Here is a 23,479-nt window from a genome sequence, read left to right as displayed (position 1 = left end):
AGTTTATTGGATTTATACCATATCAACCACAGCTTGAGCTGGTAGTCAAATCTGTGTGTTATATATGCCTGATAAAATCAGCCTTTAGTAAAGTAAAGGAAGGGACTGAAGGGACTGAATGTCTTACATTAGTTTACCAGAGGATATGACTGATCTATTGATTCTATATTTTTCTTATTGTCAACAATTCTAACAAAAAAAAAACTAACCATGTGCTAAATCTTTTCATACTCTCTGACAATCTAGCTTGTTGCTCCCAAGCCCATAAAAGAAGACTCAGTATGCAGTATTTCCTGAAACCGCTTTACATTGTACTTTGTATCAAACATTACTCAAACAGGAGAAAATAGACCATTTGATGGGGACTATTTTCAATGGCGGATTAATGCACAATCAACAGTGGAGGTCCACTGGCACAGACAAATAAGCTAGCAAGCTTTCGGCTATACAACAATACTTGTTAGCAGAATAAATCCGTGGCTGCTTTTGGTCTTTTTGCTTCATTGGTTGACAGTAAGAAAAGCGTCCACTGCCAGGCCTCCCCACTGAGGCTGGCGTCCATTCAAAATCATTGCGTTTTTTTGGTGAAACTGGAAGCTAATTCCTCTGCGATCTCGTGGTCGGATCAGAAAGCGGTACAGCAAAGTTAATCTATGTGTCCTCACAAGATATTTGGTTCTAGACGTTTGTACGTAGGGACTGTGAGTACAGGGCTACTTAGTGAACTAGTGTAGCTGACTAACACGCTAGCCAGCCAGAACGATCTAGTGCTAGTCAGTCACAGTAGCCGTCCAAGCTAGCCAGACATAATATGGTTTTTTACCACAGCAGGAATTTAAACCCGTTTTCAGCTGCTGTACCATCTATACGTCTCTTTAAAGAACACACAAGTTCATGCTCATCAAACATTTGCTTTCAAAAACTCCCTTCAAGTCCCAATAAAGGCAAATACGTTTAAGTAATTAGTCTTTCCTGAAATTTTAAATCTACGTGTTCATATTGTGTCTTTTGATGTTTTCACCTCATCATCTTGTCTGACTTTGTCTTCTTTTTCTTTTGCCCGTGTCTCTTTCACTGTAGAGCCACTGTTTTAAAAAAAAAGGGTTGGACCAAAGAGATGAACGAATTTTATAATAAAACAGTAAATAGTGAAATAAGCTTATTTCCTGCAATATTATAAATGGGCTTTGAAACAAGAGGACCCAGTCTGGTGTCATCATTTCATTAGTCAACAGGCAAAAGCTAGTTTTTATCTTTACTTTTTTTATTTTCTTCTTTTGTTGAAAGCCTGACAATATATCTTTAGATTTTCTTCTGCACTCCTCGTTTCAGGTGTTAACAGGCAACCAGAAGTCAAACCGATGCCACACTGAGTGGATCAAATTCAGCCCCTTAATAAAACAGGTTTTAGTAGGAGACCACAGCCGTGAGCCTCCTGCTTTCCTTCAGAACATCACCACTATCATGAGACTGAGCATGAGAGAAAATTCATGACCAGCTTACGTCGCTGCTGCTCTGCCACTCAGAGCCCAGATAACATGAGGATGATGCAGCTGAGCGCAACAGCACGCCAACAGTTATCAACTTGTAGAAAAGGGTGTGATCACATTCCACAGCCACAGATGCAACAATCTTATTTCCCTGTTAAAAACTTGTTTTTCTGCCTCTATATCCGTCAGACCTCTCCGTCTCTCCCGGTTCAGCCTGCAGCCTGTCACATGCCCACAGAAGTCAGCAAACAGCTCTGAAACATTCTTGACAAAGTAGCCAAACAAACGTCCTGCTGGGCGTCTGATCTCCTTACCTCTCAGTGGCTCCTCAGCTGATTCAACAGTGTGAGATCCTGAGGGAGATACGAGCCGTCCAGAGCAGCTGACCAGCAGCCCTGCATCTACACCCACCGACTGACGGACTGACTGACTGACTGACTGACTGACTGACGGAGTGACTGAGTGGGAGGCAGGACGACTGGATGACTGACTACTATTCAGCTAGAAGCAGCAGAAGCGAAAGCCACACCCACTCACCGACCAGCTGACTCGCTGACTGGCTGGAGGGATGGATGGATGACTGGTTTTAATGGATCTGCCTTGCTGACTGCCTCGGTGCTAAACTTACTGACTGCCTGAAAGACTAACCAACCAACCAACTGACCATCCAAACTAATAACTGACTGACTGACTAAAGGATTGATTACAAACAGTAACCCACTGGCTACCTTACTACCTGAACAGTTAGCTGACTGGCTGGTTGGTTACCGACTGAAGTCCAGTTGCAGTTCTGAAGTTTCTCCCTTTCTGCTCTTCCCTCTTCCTTCTCTTTAATTCTCTCTCTCTCTCTCTCTCTCTCTCTCTCTCTCTCTCTCTCTCTCTCTCTCTGTGTAATGAGAGGGTGGGGCCGAGCTACAGTAAGCTGGCTCTGGACACACACACACACACACACACACACACACACACACACACACACACACACACACACACACACACACACACACACACACACACAGCCTTATCAGTTAGTAAGAGCAGAGCAGGGCAGCCTCAGGTCACACTGGTGGAGGGAACTGCGTGTGTGTGGTAGTATAACAGGAAATATTGGAAGTAATACAGGACGGACCATCCCAGGTAAATTCTTGAATGGAGGAAATGCATTCTGTATTTTATCGGTCATCCAAAGCCAACAAGTCTGCAAAACTGACAGCCAACCTCAAAATGGATGGTGAAAAAACTAAAACAAATATTAGTTATTGATTGTTTACTCAGTGGAGCAGTGGACGGAGCTGCTGGTCTTCCCACTGTAGTATTCTATTGCAGATAAAGTTAACGTCTCACCAGAGACTCATGAGAAGTCTCCTGGATGATTTCACGTCCCAGTTTCTGTAAATAACTAGAATATTAAAATATATATTCATTAGATATCAGTTAAAGTGTCTCCTGAAGGATGCAGTGCTCATTTTGTATGTATTCTTGTATCAGAAAGCTCCTGATTGAAATCATGAGTGTAGTTAGGTAATGTTTTTGAATGGCTGCATGCATTTAGACGACATTTAACATTTGAGAAGAGAAGAGAGGATCTCTTCATCTAAAATCTGCAACAGAAGCTAAAGAAAATCATAGTTCTTAGGCTCCACCCACTAATATTTACCACAGCCAATGAGAATAGTTCTGCTCGCACAGCAGGTCTGCCCAGCGACAATCTGTTTCATTTCTTTCAAACAGATACAAACATTTCAGTGCTTCTTGTCAGTCTGCTCGGAGCGACATCGTGGCAGCTGTGTGTCTTCGGCTGGCCGGCAGCCATCACAGCTTCATTAGAAACGTCGATCATCATCAATGTGATGATAACCTGATGCGCACAGGGAGGGAGGATAAAGGGATACATACTGCTTCTCACTCATTCCTCCTTCCTTTAATAGCTTCAAATTGACACTTTAAAAATGGAACACTTTCACACCTTTAGTTTGGTTCATTTAGACTGGAACAAGGGAATAAAATCACACATTGTTAGTTCTGGCCTGTTTTTGGTTGCCAAGCTTCTTCCTAGTCTCCCTGTAGTGGGGCATTTCTTCCTCAATGGCATTCTGGTTCTCAGTATTGTATATCATTAAATCATTCAACATAAAGAGTTGTTGAAGGGGGGGGGCTCTTCTAGCTAGCTTGCTCACTGTCAGTTGGCTAGCTGTGTCACTAACAGTACAATAGTTAATTCCACACAGTTTATTCAGAATACGTATTTGCACCATCACATAACTGTCTGTAGTTGTGGAGCAGTACAGACAGAGTCGGTTCGGTTAGTGGGTTCAATAAAAGTGGATGGCACAACACAGCTGAGCTACGATAGCTTCCTCCATTTTGGACTTGCTGCTTCCTTGACAGTTCCACGATCAGCAGACGGGCTGTGAACATTTCAGTAGTGCAGCCTTTAATATCTATATTATAAGTCAGATAACTACTGACAAAAAACAGCAGCCTCGGATTTATTTTGTGTCTATTTTATTATTTCTTCAGTGTCATGTGTAAAGATTATTAGTTATCATAACAATATCTTTTTTTTTAAACAAACTGTACAAGTTGCCTCCCACACATACACTAGAATAAATTTGTACCTTTTCAGACACTTGCTGACTAGCGTGCACTTTTTGACTAGTGTAAGAGAAATTTGTGTGCGACAGGAGAGATACGGTTGCAAACGCTTCAATAAAAAATGAGAAGATAGCTCCTGCCCGCTCTCAGCTGGTCTGGAGTCTACATGTGTCCAGGCGGTGAAGCATCACGCAGCTCATGTTGGTGACCTTTAGGCGACGTTAAAGGCCACCTACCCACAACACCGACAGTTACCATGACAAAACAAGATCTATCACTGGCTCTGCAAGGAAACACTGAGAGCTGGAGACATTACCCTGTTACATCAGAATAATGTATTCATCTCTGTTCTTTTATTTTCTTGAAAATGATACCACGCTTGATCTGGGTGTAAGGAACAGAGAATTTATCCCATTATCCTCAATCTTCCATCCATTCTGCACCGGTTATATATATTTATATATATTTATTATCTGAGCCTTCACACTATGTTGTTGTCTAGCTTGGTGTACTAAGCTTTGACTTCAACTCTCAATATGGCCCCCTTGTATTGATAACACAAATTTAGCTAATTTAATACTTAATTTTTCATAGAATGGAGAGACTTCCAGTCTTTAATGAAAAGCTACTCTTATTGGTAGTGCAATAAATACATACATGGACGACCTTTCTTGTGTTAGCTCTTGATGGATTTTATATCCATTTACTTTTATTATTTAATTAGTGTGTGTAACATGGCTAGGATGGCCCCCATTAGGAAAGAGAATACAAAATTAACACATTTCTGAGGAAATAACTTAATAATGTATTAAGATTGCAGACTCTGACTGAGCTTTGTGGCTGGTGGGGTGCTCTGCACAGGCAGCCTCTATTGACCGGCTGCTGCTGGTTTACTTTATAGTCCCCACAGGGTAACTAGTATTCATCCCATTGGAGATCAGCCCACTGAAGACATACTGCACAACACCTGCGGCCAAAAACACATTACATTTTGATGTTAGGTGGCTTAACTGCAATGGAAATAAATGAATGTTTACAGTGATTTAGCTTTCACTAAGGAAGCCTAAATCTTTCACCTCTTTCAACACTCTACAGACAGGCTGTAGTGGACTCCTGGTCAAAAACAAGAAATCTGACGATGCCACCTCTACCCCTGGAAAGCTGTGAAATTTTAGAGCCAAACTGGACGAGTATTTCTTCAATGAAAGAAGAGCAAAGAATGGCATTGAAGGCTTTTCTCTATGGAAAAGATGTTTTCACTCTTCTCCACACCTTGACATTTCACTGAACATACTGAAACATATGAGTGTGGGACTTGTGTGGAGAAGAGCAGAAGGAGGGCTTCGATGTCTGTAAGATCACCTATTATCATGAAAGTCCATACTTAGATCACATGATAACAAACTAAATCATCTCCATGACAACTAAGCAGCCTCCATCCAAAGAGGAAGTCCACGAGACAAAAAGAAGTAAATGGACCCAAGCTAAATGATGCTTTTGCCTAGCAGGCAGGTATTATTACATTACCACTATTAACTGTTAATGTCATTACATTCTTCTAATTTCATCCTGGCACAACTGTTGTGACTGAAAGCAGAAGCTATGCTAAGTAGAATGCATCATTCAGTCAAACAGCAGCAGTCTGCAGTTTAGTGAATGAGTATCATTGGGGCCAATATGGCGGCGTCAGCGGGACAGTGACATCACTCCTCCCTGTCATGGATAGCTCATTCTTTCATGCTGTTCCACATTATTTGTTTAATAGGAAAATGCACCAAGGACAGGCAGAGCCATGAAAGGCCACCGGACCAAACAATGGATTCACTGAGACAACACAACCCCCCACATCACTGAGGTTGAAGATTTCCCGCTGCTGTCTTTCTTCTATGCTAAAGTCCTTATACAGACATTAAACATGCATGTGTCAGTGTGGGGTTTTTTTCCAGCGTCAACAGCAGCACCAAACTCTGCCCCCGACAGCAGCAGGGATGCTGGGAAACATTAACAATCCCTCAAACCCCATTGGTTAAATGTGAAAAGGGCAACAGGGTGCAAACCAATCTGCTAAGACTTTGGACATGGTCCTCCGAGTCGGGGACAGCAATTCCCACAATTCCCAGTGAACCAGAGAGAAGCACATATTAATTTTGTTAATATGCTGGATGGGTCTCACTGGTACAGAACAAAGATGTTCACAGTGAGCACCAATGCTCACAACAAAGGCACACATACAGCTAGCATCAGTTGAACAGGGTCCACTGGTCATAAAACAGTAATTGCTGCCATCAATTTTGACAACAGAAAGTGAACGGTGGGAATGCTGCGTGTTTTTGTGCGTGTGTGTGTGTGTATGTAATATAACCACATAATTGCCAATAGCAAAATCCCAACAGCCTGACACAAATCACTGGGGTCCAACAAAAAATACTGTAGTACAGACATTTCCTCTGGTCCTTATCTGCCTGTTAGAATTTACCTCACAATCTAATGTCGGACGTGTAGCAAAAAATATTTCTCACATTTATAGAGAGCCTGGGTGAAACCGGAACGGAAGGGTTCTCTTCCAGAAACACTGAAATTTGATTTCTCCTATTTCTTTGCACAAGGAAATATAAAGTGTAAAGATACTGCAGCTATTGTGCATATTTTTCCATTTTACAAAAACTGATAAAAGCGATTTTGAAAATTACTTGACGGAAAAGTGTCTAAGATTCAAGGCTCTGGGGGAGTGTTTCCTGTTACACTGGTTGACAGACAGGCCCCATTAACACTTGTCATTTGGAGTGACTCACTCACAGAGTGTATTATTAAAAATGGATGTCACCCTTATTTTTTCGAGGAGCCAAATTTCAATTCAATGTCTTAATACTTCACCAAGAAGGTAATTGATAAATTAATGGTACTGGATTTGGGAAATGCTGTTACGTATAAAAGATTTTGTACTTGGATGTGGAAAAGCAAAAAGGACTGCTTTTCAAGATCTAACACAACTGCCAAAATTTAAGGATGATTCAACTAAAGTTATCTGCAGTACCACCAGGAAGGTCTAAGCGCAGCTGAAGGTGGAAAACAACCGGTCAGTCATGCAGTTTCTATTACAGCAGTTAAAAACACTGAAGGAATGTCCTCTCCTATTTAAAACTGTTTACCCAGGGACAGACACTCAGCAGAACACAACGATCAAGTCTTTCTCCTGAAAGGAGAGAAGTTAGCAACTGTTAAGTGAAAGGTCACCAGTTCAAATCCCAGCACGAAAGCTGCTCCTGACCAACAGGATTTGTCATGAATTGTATTCAGAAAACGTAGACGTTAACGTTAAAAATCCACAAACCCACCAACATTACAGAAATTAATCTTTTTATAAAAATGCATGACACCACGTGACAGTTCAACAGTGGGATAAGTAAGCACTGAGCTATTCTTGAGATCATAGGAGACTGGTGATGGCTTGGTGATGCTGATAATGTGTAGATAAAAATTCACACAATTTTGCACAAGTTGAAAATTTTGCATTGTGTATTCCACACATTCTTATCTCTTGTCAAAACTGGCGGTCACATTACCCACAATGCAATTCTACCACTGACAGATCAGTCAGCTAGCCCCATGGCTCTATGAATGATAATGTAGGTTGGTTGGTTGATCAATAGATTGACCAATGTGGTCCAAACTGAAATATCTCAACATATGACATTTTGTACAAACATTCATGGTCCCATCAGTACGAACTGAAATCACTGACTTTTCATTTAGCGCCACGAATTGGAAGTAGGCCTAGGTCCCAAATCCTATTACGTATAGCATATTGGGACTCCAAATACTGTACTGTATGTACAGACCTGTTGCTTCTAAACCTGGACCCAAAACTGGGATCCTAAAGTTTTTTTATTTGCAGGAAGTTTTGTGACATCTGGAAACTGATGTCAGAGTCGAGCAGTATCTCATGAGGTCAGAAAGAAAAACATACCACAGCTGTCACAAGACATTAACAATTTGGATTTGGACAAGATGGGAAATTTGTGAGTTTTTGACATGTAATGTATTAAAAATAAAGACGTTTATTTTACGTCACATCTGAAATGAGACATCTTGCATGAGACCAACAGGCTGAGTCTGAAGACAACAGCCCCTCACACACTGGGAACAGGTATTAATTGTTCAGACACACCGTAGAAAATGTGACCAGCGAGAGCTAACATTGTTGTTTCCTGCCAGCACAATGGAGGCCATTATAGCTCGACTGCTGATCACCATGTCATAATGTCATGCTCTTTACAGGCCGCGGTGATGTCCACAAGTCAGCAGAAATGGCCATCGCTGATGTAACGACCACATCCTGTGTTAGATTAACACAGTGGCTCCAGTCCACAGCTAATCGATTAATGCAGACAAACAAAAGAATTTAAATTTACTGGTTTACGCAGTCTGTGAGGATAATGTCAGCAAAGCATTTATAGTACTTTTATAAAACTTGAATTCTTCACATTTGTGTCCAAAGAGTTTCATTCTAAAGGAGAAAGGCTATAAAGGCTGAAAACAATAAGAACCCCTTAAACAAAGGAAAGACAAATATCCTTCTGTGTACTGTTATCCTTAATATTTGTGGTGATAGAGCCTGGTTCATCAGGCAGTCGGTTAGTTTTCCAGGGTCACACCAATACCAGTGAAATTCCATGATTTTTGATACCCAATTCGGTACCATGGTAAAAATGTCCCAATCAAGTTTTGCTGCCTCCAATCCCCATTTAATATGGAGTATCTGCTAAAACAGATTCCTGATCCAACTCTTGTATTTTCCTAGATAATACAGGTGAATATCTCTGCAATGCATTAAGAATAAAATGCCTGGATCCTGGAAAACAGCCTAAAAAACACTGGTCTTGTTGCTGTCTGGAGAGAATTTCTCTCTCTGTCTCTCTCCTGCAGTGTTTGATGCTTCAGTGCAGCCTTTGCTTGAGTTACCTAAATTAACTGTATTCTGCTGAGTGTTTATTTTCCTCGTCTGAACATCTTTTGTGCGAATTACAGTCATTACTTACTCTTACTGGGGTTTTTGTTCGCAGGGCTTTTGTTGCACTTGCAGTGGCACGGGGAGCATGTGGCTCTCCACCGCTGTCTATCTCGGCTCCGAATACCGTCAGTACCGTAAGTTTTCAGAATTCTGGCATCGACTTGGTACTGAAGTATCGGCCCTTGTGACATAACTAATTATGACAACTTTAATGATGCCATGAATTTTCATCTAGAGGTTTTAAAGATCACCGCTAACCAAGCTGCAGTTGTGGCCTTCTCTACACTCTTTCTTGAAAAAACACTATCTGGAGGATGTGATGGCACACCTCAGACTCAAAAAGCTAAAGCAACTTAATCCTTGTACACAATACACTTTTCTTTTCTGTCCGTATTTTATTTTCCCTTGGTATTATGTATTTATGTAATTAACAGATGTAGGGTATGAATGATATGCGGTGTGTGTGTGTGTGTGTGTGTGTGAATATTTGATTAAATGACAAAACACATCAATTGCCACTGGCTTCTAAGGCAACCCATATTAACGTTTTCTGATCCAACCTTTAGGTTAGAGGGAAGGACCACAAAAGTGCTTTAGTCTTTGAGATGACCCTACCAGAGGTAGAGCAACCCAACAGCACAAACAATGTTTTTTATATTCTCCAATATATCAAATGGCTTCTTATATAAAAAATATTTTACTGCAAAAGTGGTCTAATTGACATATATTGTGACGCACTCCATAAATAAAATAACTGCAAAATAAAGCCAGGCCGAACGGGAGATGATACATTACATACATTGATACTTAACAGAAGGATGCTGACAACATGAGATTCCTCAAAATGATACAAACATTACAAATTACAAATACAATTACACATTTCCCAGTTTTACACTGTTTTCAGGTTTGGTTCAATTCCAGCACAAAAACAATTTGGTTAAGGTTAGGGAATGATTTTGTCATGGATAAAGAAAAAAAACTGACTGTTGATAGAGAATGGGAAACAAAGAGCGGCCTCCTGTGTCCCTACACAAACTCAGTCTCTTTAACAATTTCACACTATTTCTGCTTTTGCTCCTGACAGACAGGAGTCATTTACACAGCCAATGTAAACACAAGTATAGACACTGTCACCAGTGATTATTTGTCACTGTCAGTTTCACTGGAAGGGCAGTCTCCTTCATTCATTAGCATCGATTTATCAGCCCAAACAACAACATGCGACCTTTTACTTAGGAAAGAAATACAGACGGAAAAAGGAAGGAGGAAGGAGAAGAGATAGAGGCTGGCGACAACACTGCAGTTTAAAAATGTATGAGTCTCCAGCAGATTGCCTGTATGTGTGTGTGTGTGTGTGTGGAGCGCTGTGGTGTTAACATTTAACAGCCAGAATGAAGACAAATAAAGAAGGGACAGTTGAAGATGCATAATGTGCTGCTGTTGCTCTGTGTGTGTGTGTGTGTGTGTGTGTGTGTGTGTGTGTGTGTGTGTGCGTGCGTGTCACATCTCGTTATTTACCAGAGGATTTTATTGTTTCTCACAGTTCACACACTCCCTGCTGATGATATTTATGCACGTGAGAGAGGAAGAGATGCCTCTGTCTGACTTCTAATAAAGTCACGTCAGCTGAGGCTCAGCGTAAGAGTCACGAGTCCCCAAACGAGGAGGAGGAAGAGGAGGAGGAGAAAACAACACAACCAAGGAGGGGGTAAGAGAGAAAATAGAGGAGGAGACCACTAAGGGATGGGAGGAGGAACAACGGGAGAAGGAGGGAAAGGACTTAGAGGAAGAGGAGAGGAAAGGCCAGAAGATGTAGCACGAGGACAATAAGGGGTGTGATGAAGGTGCGAAGAGGAGATGAATAACAAAAACTTTCTTAAAGCAGTCAAAGCAAGACAAATCAAATGCTTGTCAACTTGTTTCCTTTGCTTTTCAAAATGTATTAAATGTGACCCTTCCATGCTCTGGAGAATGAATAAATAGCAATCAAAGTGTGGCTCTATAGCTGGATAACCACAGTGACTCCCAGTGGATTCAGCTCTACACAACCACAGCCAGAAATCCTTCCTCCGAACCATTCGCAGAGGAAAATGAGTCTGGCTGCGTTTGTCAGGCTGAGTGTGTGATGAAGGAAGGACAGGACATTAAGAGATAGAGAATCATGATGTACATATCCCAACATGCCTTATGACCAATTAAATCTGAGCAGCTGCCTCTTTCGACCCCGCTTCACACGTTGGACACGTCAGCGAATGGTGAGCAGAGTGATTGCACTTTCTTAGATATTTAAAAAGGAGGTAAAACTATCTGATATTACACAAGAAAAAAGCAAAGATTTGGGAGGATTTATAAAACAATAAATACAATTTTAGGATCTTTTCTTTCTTTCTCCTGTTAATCATCCTGCAACCAACCCTTCAAATTTAACTTGTGACCCCTTGGAGGGGACCTGACCCCCAGGTTTGGAACCACTGACATACGAATTAACAGTGTATGTAGGAGGTGAACATTTTAGTGGACAACTGCTGCTTTCACCAGCTCCACTGTAATGACTGCCGCAGACAAATTTACTCAGCTGTAGCTAATTAACATTAATTCTGTGAGTCATCCAAAATACAAAGCTCTTGGCTGTTGTCTGATTAATGCGCTCTCTGCAAGCCAGCGTCTGTACTACTTACGCTGGGCAAAATGGTTGTGTCAAGAAAGACACTCTCTTTGAAAAACACAGAGTTTATGGGAGGAGTGGTGGGTCTTTCTCTAAATAAAAGATCTAGGAGCTAGGTCACTGAGTTTAAAGACAGATGTCTGGAGGAGATACTTGTTGGAATCTCCTTGAAGCGCTGAACAGGCCTTTTTTATTGCAGACATTTTGATGTGCCACAGTAGGAAAAGCGCGGGTGTAAATAATAAAATCATAATGGCTAAATTCCATTTAGCTGCTTCAGTTTCAGGCTCCTGTTATTGTTCATGCAGGCTCACTGTCACACTGTCACGACTTACTGGCACACTTAAATAGAACAGAGCCACCGGTAATGTTCTTAGTAATGTGCTTTTCTATAACAAGTGAAAATGTCTGCAGTGGAAAAGACTTGTTGGAGGACCAGGGGAAGAATAACAAGGATGACAGGGATCTACAGGAAGAAGAGGAAACAGGAGAAATACAATGTAAAGAAGAAATTGGAAGAGAGGACATGAAAGACTATGAAAAGGAAGAGACAATGAGAAAACAAGTAAAAAAAACTGATTTAAAGCGTCTATAACTGATTATTTTATAACAATGTATCAAATGACAATGTGAAAGGGTCGCTATAATTCACTCAACTCACAGTTTGATACATTTCAGAATACTGGGTTCACGCTACCATTTTCTCAGAGTACCAGTGTGTACGACTCAGTGCCACCTAGCAGTTAAGTTTCAGACTGCAGCTAATACCACTGACATCTATATTTGGAGGGACTACAGGGGCCACAAAACTTTTGTGACATTTGTGCCAATAGATCCTCCTAAACGTTACACACTGGACCTTTAACAAAATGATAGCAGAGACAAATTATGACTCAACAGTAATCTACAAAATATATTTTATCTGTTATAAAAAACAGAAGCTAAACTGAAGTTTCTGCGTTTTGTTCAGTTTTCCTCTCACCAATCTGAATCTTCACATATTAGTATGGCGATTTCACTGTCTAGCAATATAGCTTTACAGTCCTAGTCACCGGTAGTGATGAACCTGAATCTGCAACTCCCCTCAGCTTTAAGGAGCCTTATAGTGAGTTCCAGCTCACTGTGAAATGAAAGCAAATGAATGATAATGTTAAAAGTCCACCATATCAACTTCAAAGGTGATGATATGTCAGTGTTTTTGTTGGCGTTTACAAATGGTTCCTGCTGCCCCATTATTAGTAATGTATTCATTTGTTTTTGGGCCACTCGGGAAATCGAACTCCACCACCAAGTGACAAACGCAGCATTGTCATATTATCTCTAAAGTTGTTCTGGCTAATAGCAAACAGTTGCCCACTTCCAACTTATGAATGCTAGTCCACTCTAGTCCTCTCACTTTTAGTTCTGTGTCTGCCAAGTAGCTCATCAAGTCTGTTAACGGAGTAGTTAATGAGCCTGCTGCTAGCTAACGGAGTTAATGAGCTAGCAACTAGCTAACGGAGTTAATGAGCCTGCTGCTAGCTAACGGAGTTGATGAGCTAGCAACTAGCTAACGGAGTTAATGAGCCTGCTGCTAGCTAACGGAGTTGATGAGCTAGCAACTAGCTAACGGAGTTGATGAGCTAGCAACTAGCTAACGGAGTAGATGAGCCTATCCAAACATTAACTACCAAAAACAAGCTAAACTCTGCTAAAAGAGGTTAAAAAGCTCAGTAGAGCTGCAGTGTTGGTGGGAATTCACTGTGGCTTCATTAAAACAGCAAATACTATCAAATTACAGGCAGTAATTTAATTCTTTCTTAAAATAGAAAAATAAATCAGCGGAGGTGTAATGCCCAATTCTGAGCCAGCCTTCACAAAAGCTATCTGACTGCAGTCAGACTGACTGCAGAAAACGCCAAAAAAATCTGATTTGGACTGCCAACAAAACACACCCTCATTACAACAATTAAAACCATAAATCACTCAGTAAGACACAACATGTAAAAACTGAGAGCCAATACATGTTCTTCATCCTCTGGGAGAGCCAAAGAGAGCGCAGTGGGAGGGATGGCAGCAGCAGATGTAGCATCGTGACCAGTAACTCTTTGCACTTGGAAAACAACTCCACACCTCTCCTCCTCCTCCTCCTCGTTTTCTCTCCCTTCTTCACCTTCTCTCTCCTTTCTCTCCTTCTGCCTCCGTCACCAGGCAACTAGCCTTTCCTCCCTCTCTCTGCTTTTTCTCTTCTCTCTTATCTTTGTTACTCCCCCTTTTCACATACATTAAAGCCCTTCCCTATGCATTATATGTATGGTCTGTATTCAGAACAGGTTTTTGTTTCAGCTCATGCAGGCGCCACGAAAAAAGCAAGACACATTTCAGTTATTGTTTTTTCTGAAACCATCAACATTTACGGTTGTGTTTGCATCTTGTGTTGCGATGGATTTTGAAATGTATATGTCTGTTAAATACCAGCAGTTTCATCACTTCAAACGCTTTCAGACAAGACAACATCCCTGGCCTCCTCTGTCTGTTAAAGAAACCCTGTCACTAAAGGACGGTGGGTGGGTGTTGAATGTTGTTCCGTTTAAAGCCCCCTGAGGCAAATGGTGATTTGTGATTTTCTGCAATGACTCCATGAGTAAGGCGACTTTATAGTATGGCCTTTCTTACACTCTTTTTTCCTGAAATTACATAAAAATAACTTCCTCTGACATTAACAAAGACATTCTTTCAGGTGAAATAGAAACCCTCAAATGTACAGGATATAATTTCTGCCACTAGGGGGTCTCACATCAAAATAATTAAAAAGGCGTAGTTTAGACATTGTGAAGTAGCGTGTGATCACCACAACTGCTGATGAACCTCCGTCTGACGTGACTCATGAAGAAATAATTTACAGTGTGTGACAAACAGCATTATAATGAAGTACTGTAGTGACGCAGAGAGGCTCTACCATACACATCTTCTCCAGATGTAAGAAAACATGTTTGTTAGGTACAGACCTCAACAAATGTCACACCATCATAAAAGTAATGGTTTTCTTTAATGGAAATTAAAATTGCAATACAGAAATGCTCATTGGCACTGATTGTGAATCATATCGCAGTATGATTTTTGCACTATATTGTGAAGCCCTATGGTCAACTGCTCAATGTTATTGCATGATGATTAAAAAATGGGTTTGCCATGAATTAAGTGATGGATTCTAAACATTTGAAATGAAGCAGTGTTTGTTTGTATTGTACCTCTTTATATAGGCTTTAAATATTTCAAAGGGAGTACATTAATGAAAAAAGTTTGAGAACCACTGCCATAAGTAACCCTAATGCGTGTGTACTCTCATCCTTTCTTTCACCCTATCCCCGTCTTCCTCTGCCCCGTATCTCCTTTTTCCGCTTTCTCTTTGAATCTCATTCATCCCCTGGCTCTTCTCTCCTGCGGCCCCTCTCTTTCCAACCCCCTCTTCGGGTTCGCTCGGATCCAAACTAGCACAGTTTCCCTTGAAGCCGTCCCTACAATGAGCCGTGCAGAGACTTCTGACGCACATCAAGCAAAGTCCTCACAGCAAGAGAGGAGAGATGAGGGATCAACACAAGTAATATAAAAACCTCACGGCCCTTGGAACTTTAAAAGGAAAAGAAGTCAGATACGGTTGATCTCAAACAAAATTTTAAAAAAGGCTTTTTGAGTGAGTTTCAAGTTTGAATACAAATAAAACTCCTGATTCAATTACTGAGACACACCAGAGCACCGAAGCTGTTGGGTTGTTGAGACAGTGCTAACATTTGATGAGCTACCCAACTTAACTCTTCTTCTCATCCCTGTAATAACAGTCAATCTTTTTCTCATTCATGATTCATTTTATGCAAAGTAATTTGCTGGTTTTTAATCCATCAGGTCTCAGTTTTACTTTATTTCACTGTAAAGTGGGACACATTCAGGGCCATAGTCAGGACTTAAGAAATAGTGGATTCATGAGTCAAAGTATTTTAAGGGTCCTTGAAGTCCTTAAAGTGTTTCCACTTCATTTGTTCAGGATGTAGCCCAAAAATATTAAACTAGTCTTCGATTCACAGATCATAATTTTTTTTTTTAAATCATGTTTGAAAAGTGCAACACAGAAACTTCCCTCGAACAGCCCTACTCAGCAACACAGGAATCAAGGAAGCAAAAAACATCATAAAGCAAACATCACCATCAGGCAACTGCGAAACCATTTACACTGTTACAAACAATAACTGGCAAACACTATTTTGCACATCTGCTAATTTGCATATTGCAGAGTCCTCGATTTAATCCATCAGCACAGACTGAACCAGCGCATGCTGCCGGACCACAGGGATGCTACGTCAGGTACCGCTAAATGAGTGCAGTAAGTGCAGTACATTGCAGCAATGCATACATTCAAAGGCTGCATTAAGTATGTTTCACCATTTTTCTGCATCTATCATATTTCCTTTCTAGTGAAGTTCACAGTTTAAATCTGAAATTTGAAGTTTTGTTCACACTCCTGTCATATTTGACAAGAGGGCTTGGCAATATGGTTGAAAACCAGTTTTATGGTATCAATATATAGCACAATGTGGCAAATATTGGCAAAATCTTATTTATAACAACTGTTGACAGCAGTGAACTAAGTTATATTAAAAAAAATGGGCCAATATGTCATTATCGATTATTACTGAAATATTGATCCAAATCTGCTCCAAAAACAGTATTCACACCCTGGATCACAGAACAGAGGAAGATCCAGTATTTCAGACAAAAACTAAACCCTTACTCGCTCTCTCGCTCTCTCGCTCTCTCTCTGTCACTCACACACACACACACACACACACACACACACTGCACTCCCCAGTGTGGCATTTCTGTGAATACGGTACATCCACTGCTGCTGGTTACATTCATTATTAATACGCTGCAATTAGTTTCTAATCTGCTGCTTCCTTTTACAGCACAGACACAGTATGATTACCAGACAAATAAATACTTCCTAAAACATTCAAGCATTAATAAAAGACGCTCAGTTTGAGTGCGCACTGTACACAATTATGGTCAACACAGAGATCTATCAGAGGACTAAAGTGCTGCAAGACCTACAGATAAGCAGAAAAGCAAATCCTCAAATTGAATGTTTGGTCATTTCACACATAATCTATTAATGATTTATTAAAACTGTCGCTGATTCATTTTCTTTCAGTCCACTACTTTATCATCCAACTCTTACCGTTGGTGGTCACATCACACTGTAAGATAGTATGTTGCTCAGCCTTGTAAGGGAATTGAACCTACAACCCCGGTAGTCTAAGTACCCTGCTCTAAGGACCTGAACCTTAAACCTCAGTGGTGTTCATGTCTCTCTGAAAGGTATTTTTAGCCATGCTAGTGCCTTATATAATGGAACTGAACCTCGAACACTGGTGGTGTTAGTGCCTTGCTCTTGCTGTCTGTGCTTCGCTTTAGAGAACTGAACTTCTAATCCTGATGATGTAAGTGCCTTGCTCCAGGGTGATGAACTTTCAACCTTGGCCGCCTTAGTAGTGCCTTGCTCTAGGGAAGTGGACTTTTACATCCTGGCACTGTAGGTCAGTGCCTTGTTGTGAACATCTGAACATGTAATCCTGGAGGTCTTTGCTTTAGAGAACTCTGCTTCCCACCCCACGGCAACATTACTGTCTGGCTCTGGGGAATCAAACCTTCAACCCTGGTGGTGATAATATATTCTAGTGTTGAGCTGAACCTCCTTAGTCAAAATCAAGCTACACATGAGAGAAAATGAAAACATATTACTCTCTTATGCACTTCCGTCCAATTTCTGGACGTTTTGAGTTGTTGACTAAAGTCCAATAACAACTCCAAGTCAATTCTTGGATAAAGTGGCTCAGTTAGGTCGGTGGTAAAAAAAAATATGTGAACCCAGTTCTGCAGAAAAGTCCTCCTGAAGTGCTAGAACAAACACCTTCTCCTCCCTCGGCATGGTGAGGAAAAGAGCAAAAAAAAAACAAGGATGGTGCCAAATCACAAAATGTCAAGGCAGCAGTTTAATGGGATCACTCTGCCCTCGCCCCACTCCTGCCTGTCAAAGTGGAGCGCGGTGAGGAAAAACATATAGATTGTGCAGAAAAATCTGAATGTCAAGGTATTCCCCAGAACCAGAGGAAATTACAAATGCTGTACCGAGGTTCTGCCTCCAGGTGCCCACATCTCTGCATCTACAAGCCTCTCAAAAAACACTATCTGTCACAACAAGCCACAGGAAGGAAGAAAGAAGAGAGACTGAATCATTTTTATCTTGCAAACACAGGAAGAGAAACATGGAGGTGTACAGGTAGAAATGAAGACAAAACAGAGGGGAAAAGAGGGGGCGGGATCATTTATCCTGAGTTTCTGGCAGCAAATAAAATAGGCATTTGAAAGGCAGAAATAGGCAACGAGAGAGGAGAGTCAGACACGTACAGATTGTGTTTAGTCACATGGTGCATTCTTGTCAGTGACATGTAGATCTAATTACTTTTCAGTTTATTAATTCATGGTCAGTTTATCTGGGTCCCTGCAGATAAAGTATATAATGTTCTTAGTTACAAGATTATTAATCAACATGTGCAACATACAACCTGTTGCATACAAACAGAAGCAGTGCTTCAAGAACCATTCCAGTGAGACCAGAGTCGGCTTGCGTTCCCTCATCATTTACATATGCTTAAGCCCGGGACGCCTTGTCTTCTTATTAGTGCGGCATCTAATGATCGTTTTCATTATCAATCAATCTGCTGATTCATTTAGTGAAACACCAGAGAACTGTGGAATTCCCCACCACAGTTCCCTCACGCCAAATGTGATGTCATCGATGTGTGGGACGGGCCGCCACAGTCTATAATTAATGGTAAATGCTGTTTGGAGCGGTGTATGCTGTCCTGTCATGTCTGGAAGAAGTGAATTCCCGATACCTACAGTACTGCAGAGAAACAAGTACGAGTAACATTTTCTGAACCTTGGCTCTGACTCGGTACCAAAATACTGGTTCTCGTGTCATCCTATTCATTTAAAAAGACAAACCCTAAATTTGTTCAAAATGATCAGTTTCATATTATTCAGTTAGTTATGTGTCCTGGTGCCTGTTTGATGTTTGGAGACCACAGTTTAAAGATGGAGAACCAGCATCTATCTTACAGATCCCTCAGAGAAGAGTGTGCCTCTGCTGTATATAAATCAACATTAGCCTCCATCATTAATACAGCACTACACGACAAGGAGTTCTCTGTCATGAGAAGTAGTAATCCTGGTATTTATGAGTGAAGATAAAAGTGGCAGCTGAGGGGAGAGAATGTACTGCTGAGCTGATTTACTGTCCAGAAGTCTTCATTATTGATCCTACAGCCCTGTCCAGATTTTTGTTCTCATTCTGTCTCATTCTGAAGTCCATTCCCCAGTCACAGTCTCTCTCTGTGGAGCAACAAACTTTTAGGAACCAAACAGTCTCAGGGATAAAGCTAGGCCGATAAATTAGCTGGGCCGATATTGGCCAATTCAACTTCTCACCAATACATCCAGTATCAGCAGACATGTCGGCCAATAAGTAACTAGTAACTGTAAAACAGAAATATTTGGACTAATCCAGAAACAGCATCTCCTTTACACAGTTTCTCCATTAGAGTAAGTAATAAAAAGAACAGTCTAATGCGATGTTTACAAGACAAAGATTTTTCCCCTCGCGTTTTAAAAGCGTTCTGGACCCGTTTCAAACGTTGCCAAAGGTCAACAAAAGTTTACAATTTTATGCAAAAACCCTTGTTGTATGAACTGTATAATAGTTCCCAGTGTATGCTCATGCATAATGCCCATCCCTATCATATATCGTATAAACCTTAAAATTCCAATACTGGTCAGGCTCTACTCTACAGTCCAGGACTCGGTTTCTTCAATGCATTTATATGTGTTTCTGCTACAAACCTCATCCAATCTAAACAACAAAATATTTAATTTGCCATATATAGTTTTCTGATCCTATTGGCAGGGCAATATCATTTGTCAGTGTCTTCCTAACATAACCAGACCTTAACCAGAGGTTAAGCGGTTTAGGCTGATTGTAGTCAAACAAACGTCGGCAGAAAACAGTAGTAGCGATGGACCCGTGTTTGTGTTCAGTTCAGAAGTTGAAACATTTTCAAGCTCACAGGATGCGTCTTTACATCAATTCAAGCCGCTCTGGGTTCATTTGCGTCTCAGTGTGTCATTAACTTTGTATGCAATCACACCGCCTGAGTAAACATGGAGTAGGTTAAAGTCATGATGACTCTTGTGTATTTTGTGGTTTATCTTCTTCTACAATACTTTTATTTGACCGCACCACATATAAATGCAATTTGGATTTTATCTTTTGCAAAAAACTTGCACAGAATTTGCTCCGCAGTTGAATAACATGTATTCCAACTCTCTGAGCCTGTTATTCTGTATCTGTATGGTTTATTAAATCCTCCCTTTCCCCCACCCCATCTCCTGTTTATTCAGCTGTAAATTATGCAGACTGACTGGCTGGACCGAGCGACACACTTGAGATCAAATCGTGTAACCTGATTGTGTCACAGCATCTCCATCCTCACACCAAAAGACAGCTCCAAACACTACAGAGAGCTTAAAACACTGGTTACAAACGCAACTGCACACACACCTCGCTTGACTTGGAGAGGAGTGTTACTGCAGTCAGGCCCTTGCTATCAGATGGAAATCTTATTTATGCATTAATCATCTTAGGAAGGCTGAATCCTGCTGGTTCTGGTCAATACACTGCAGGTGGGTGGCAGGAGGAGGAGAGAGAGAGGCAGCAACAGAGACAGAGAAAGACAGTGAGCGAGAAGAAAAGGGCATACCGGTTAGGGAGAGCCGTCCCAGAGTTAAAAGGTCACAGAGAATCATCACAGCAAAACACCCAACCTGTATTCTCACAGCCTGTAATTCTCTTTGGATAAACCTCAAAAATACAACTGGATTTCTGAACATTACCATGGAAACTGAGCTGATACACCTCAGGAAAAGTAAATGACAATGGCAGGAAAGGTCTACAGGCCTGAACATGTACAAATAGTTTGACTGTGACTCCAGCTTATTGTAGGCTGAGTCAGATTGCTATCAATCAGGAGCTCTCTGTAGGAAGATGAGGTGGTAGACACAGTGGAGGGGGGGCTGTATGGTTCTGACATTATCCAGGTTTCTGATGGCCTGTGTCTTTGAATGATATTATTTCTTATGGTGTCGTACAATAATATCCAAAAGAAAATGTCAATGTGGAAGCTTTTACAGAAAGTTCTAGATAGGATTTAGACAGATATTCTTTAATATCAAACAGCAGCACGAAAATTCACTGAAATAGATGAAAATAGATGCTCACTGCATTCACACACCATCACTGCTGCTCCTTTAACTGAAACTGGCTTTTTATATAATATATTTAGCAACCCTCACTCCCAAGTCATCAAATACTGCCGCTTGGTCAGTGGCCCTCCACTTCAAAATACGATGTTATCCCTCTAGCGTCATTTGTGGACGCACCCACCGTTGAAGTCAGGTGAAGTAGTATAAAGAACGAGAGTGTCCACATATAGAGGTAGTGGGGTGGATAGATGGCTCTAACAAACACAGGATTTTAGGAGGGACAATGACCTAAAGAATCTCTATAAATTAAGTTGTATAATACCAAAATTGGAAAAAGACATAAACAGGTGGATAGACCTACCCTTACTGGGAACAATCAGTTGTATCGAAACGAATGCCTTACCACCAGGGACGTACCGATACACTCACAATTCGATATTTCATGATACTGGGATAAGGATGCAGAGTTTTAAACATTCTCAGGCAAAAATCTACAAAATACATTTCTTTATCAAATTATAGAATCCTTTTTTTTATTTCTGAAGTAGGGTATAAACAGTAAAAAACAATTCCTTTTGTGAAGGGAAACTGACTTTGAGGCGTGATACCATGATTGACATCAAGATTCATTTTTCATCTTATCGATTTGAATCTTCACATATTTGTATTGCATTCAAAACATCCTTTTTTAAGCACCTGGATAAGATGGTAAGACATTTTTTATTTGGAACCACAAGACCTTGGAGACCTTCATCTCCCTTCTTCAAAATCTATAACTGGGCATCACAAATCCAATTTGTTTCCTCTTTGTTTGAACCTGATGCAGTTTTCTCTTGGACCCAAATAGAATTAGGAACTGGGTGAAACCACTGCAACATTAAACAAATGGAATTCCAAAAATATCGAAGTTAAAATGAAGAATCCCTTTACAATACATTTAGAGAAAAACTGGTGTAAAATTCATAAATTGTTTGATCAACAAAAATACTTTTCACCTCTATGGCAAAACTTCCTTCCTATGATCTCTGATAGCAAGATATTAAAACTCTGGTATGAAAAAATAATAACTTCAAAAATTGCTATACAGAAGGGACTCTTCTGTCATTTGAGCAGTAAAAAGATACCTCCAAACTTTTTAATAACCACTTCTTTCCATATCTCCAACCAAGGAATTTCCTCAGGAATACCCTTGGTGATCAAATGTCAGATTTATTCAGCCTTGAACAACTCAGTGATAACCCAGATCCATACAAATTTATAACCAGAGTGCACCCGTTGTTAATGCAAAAGTGCCCTAAGCCAAACATACATAAATCACAAGAACAGTGGGAATCACACGACTATGGATGAGGCCTTGTGGGAAGATCTGTGTCAAGGCAGTGTCTGTGTGACCATTAATTCGAGGTTCAGAATTATTCACTACAGTTTCCTTCACCAGCTCTATCTCACTCCTCAGGAGCCACATAAATACAACAGCCCTGTAAGTCCTCATTTCTTTTCATCCTTATTTTAGATGTGGTGTTCATATGGAATATACATAACTTGGTTATTTATACAGGATTTTTACGCAGCGGTGTGAGCAAATGAAAATGCAAATGAAGCAGCAACCAGTGATTTCAGTTAATGATTTGATGGCAAGTGTCAGCCCCCAGAGTGTCTCCCTGCAGAGTCTGCCTGTAGGCCCTTCTCAGCATCAGCTGTTGCAAGCAGCAGGGGGGGTTACAATGTGATGCACAAACATTCATAAGTCTTTTACTCTAAAAACCCTCTCTGAAAACTTTCCTCTTTAGCTCAATGATATGCAACCTGTGGCAAAGACTACACAGTGCTTGGAAGACAAAAATGCTTCATATTCACGATAAATCTGACAGGACATAAATGCAGCGCCAGACAGAGCTGATGCAGCGTGACACGACAAACTGAAAAATACTTGTGCATGACACCTGCTGCAGCTCTCTCACTTTTGCTTTGGTTTTGTTGATTGATTCGTCTTTTTATGAGATTTTAACAAATTAATAGCGATTTTGAGGAAGCTGAGGCCTTTCAGTGTATAATAAAACCAGCAGAGATAACAAAACCCAAAAGCCAAACATAATCTGTAATTTCCATTATGAGTCCATCAGCGAGGAATCAACGTGGATTGATACTGGAGACGTGAAACAATAAAGCTGCCAGCAGCTCGAGGGACAGCGAGTGCATTACCAAACCAATAAAGGCTGCTTCCACTAATTACCTCTGCTCCTTCCATCTTTGTTTACAAACTGATTTATGAGTCAACAAATACCCTGAGTCTGCCGATGGGACGGAGAGAGATACTCATTACTGTCACAGTGGCAGGGGAGCTGCTCACGTCTGCATATGTGA

General features: G+C 40.8%; 1 protein-coding gene across 2 annotated transcripts in view; it reads right to left on the bottom strand.

The window, feature by feature from the left end:
- Positions 1–23,479, bottom strand: part of rab27b (RAB27B, member RAS oncogene family) — a 57,166-nt gene that overhangs the window by 30,482 nt on the left and 3,205 nt on the right. The window contains exon 1 of one of the 2 annotated variants that reach the window (XM_051411997.1): positions 1,805–2,290. The exons of the other annotated variant lie outside the window; for it this stretch is intronic. The gene's annotated coding sequence lies outside the window, so the exon portion shown is untranslated. Of the gene's footprint in view, positions 1–1,804; positions 2,291–23,479 lie in introns of those variants that run through there. 2 annotated transcript variants of the gene reach the window in all.

The sequence above is a fragment of the Dicentrarchus labrax genome, unplaced genomic scaffold (assembly GCF_905237075.1).
Source record: "Dicentrarchus labrax unplaced genomic scaffold, dlabrax2021, whole genome shotgun sequence".
Taxonomy (NCBI): Eukaryota; Metazoa; Chordata; class Actinopteri; family Moronidae; genus Dicentrarchus; species Dicentrarchus labrax.
The sequence above is the reverse complement of the archived record's forward strand: the minus strand, read 5'-3'. Positions and strand labels throughout refer to the sequence as shown.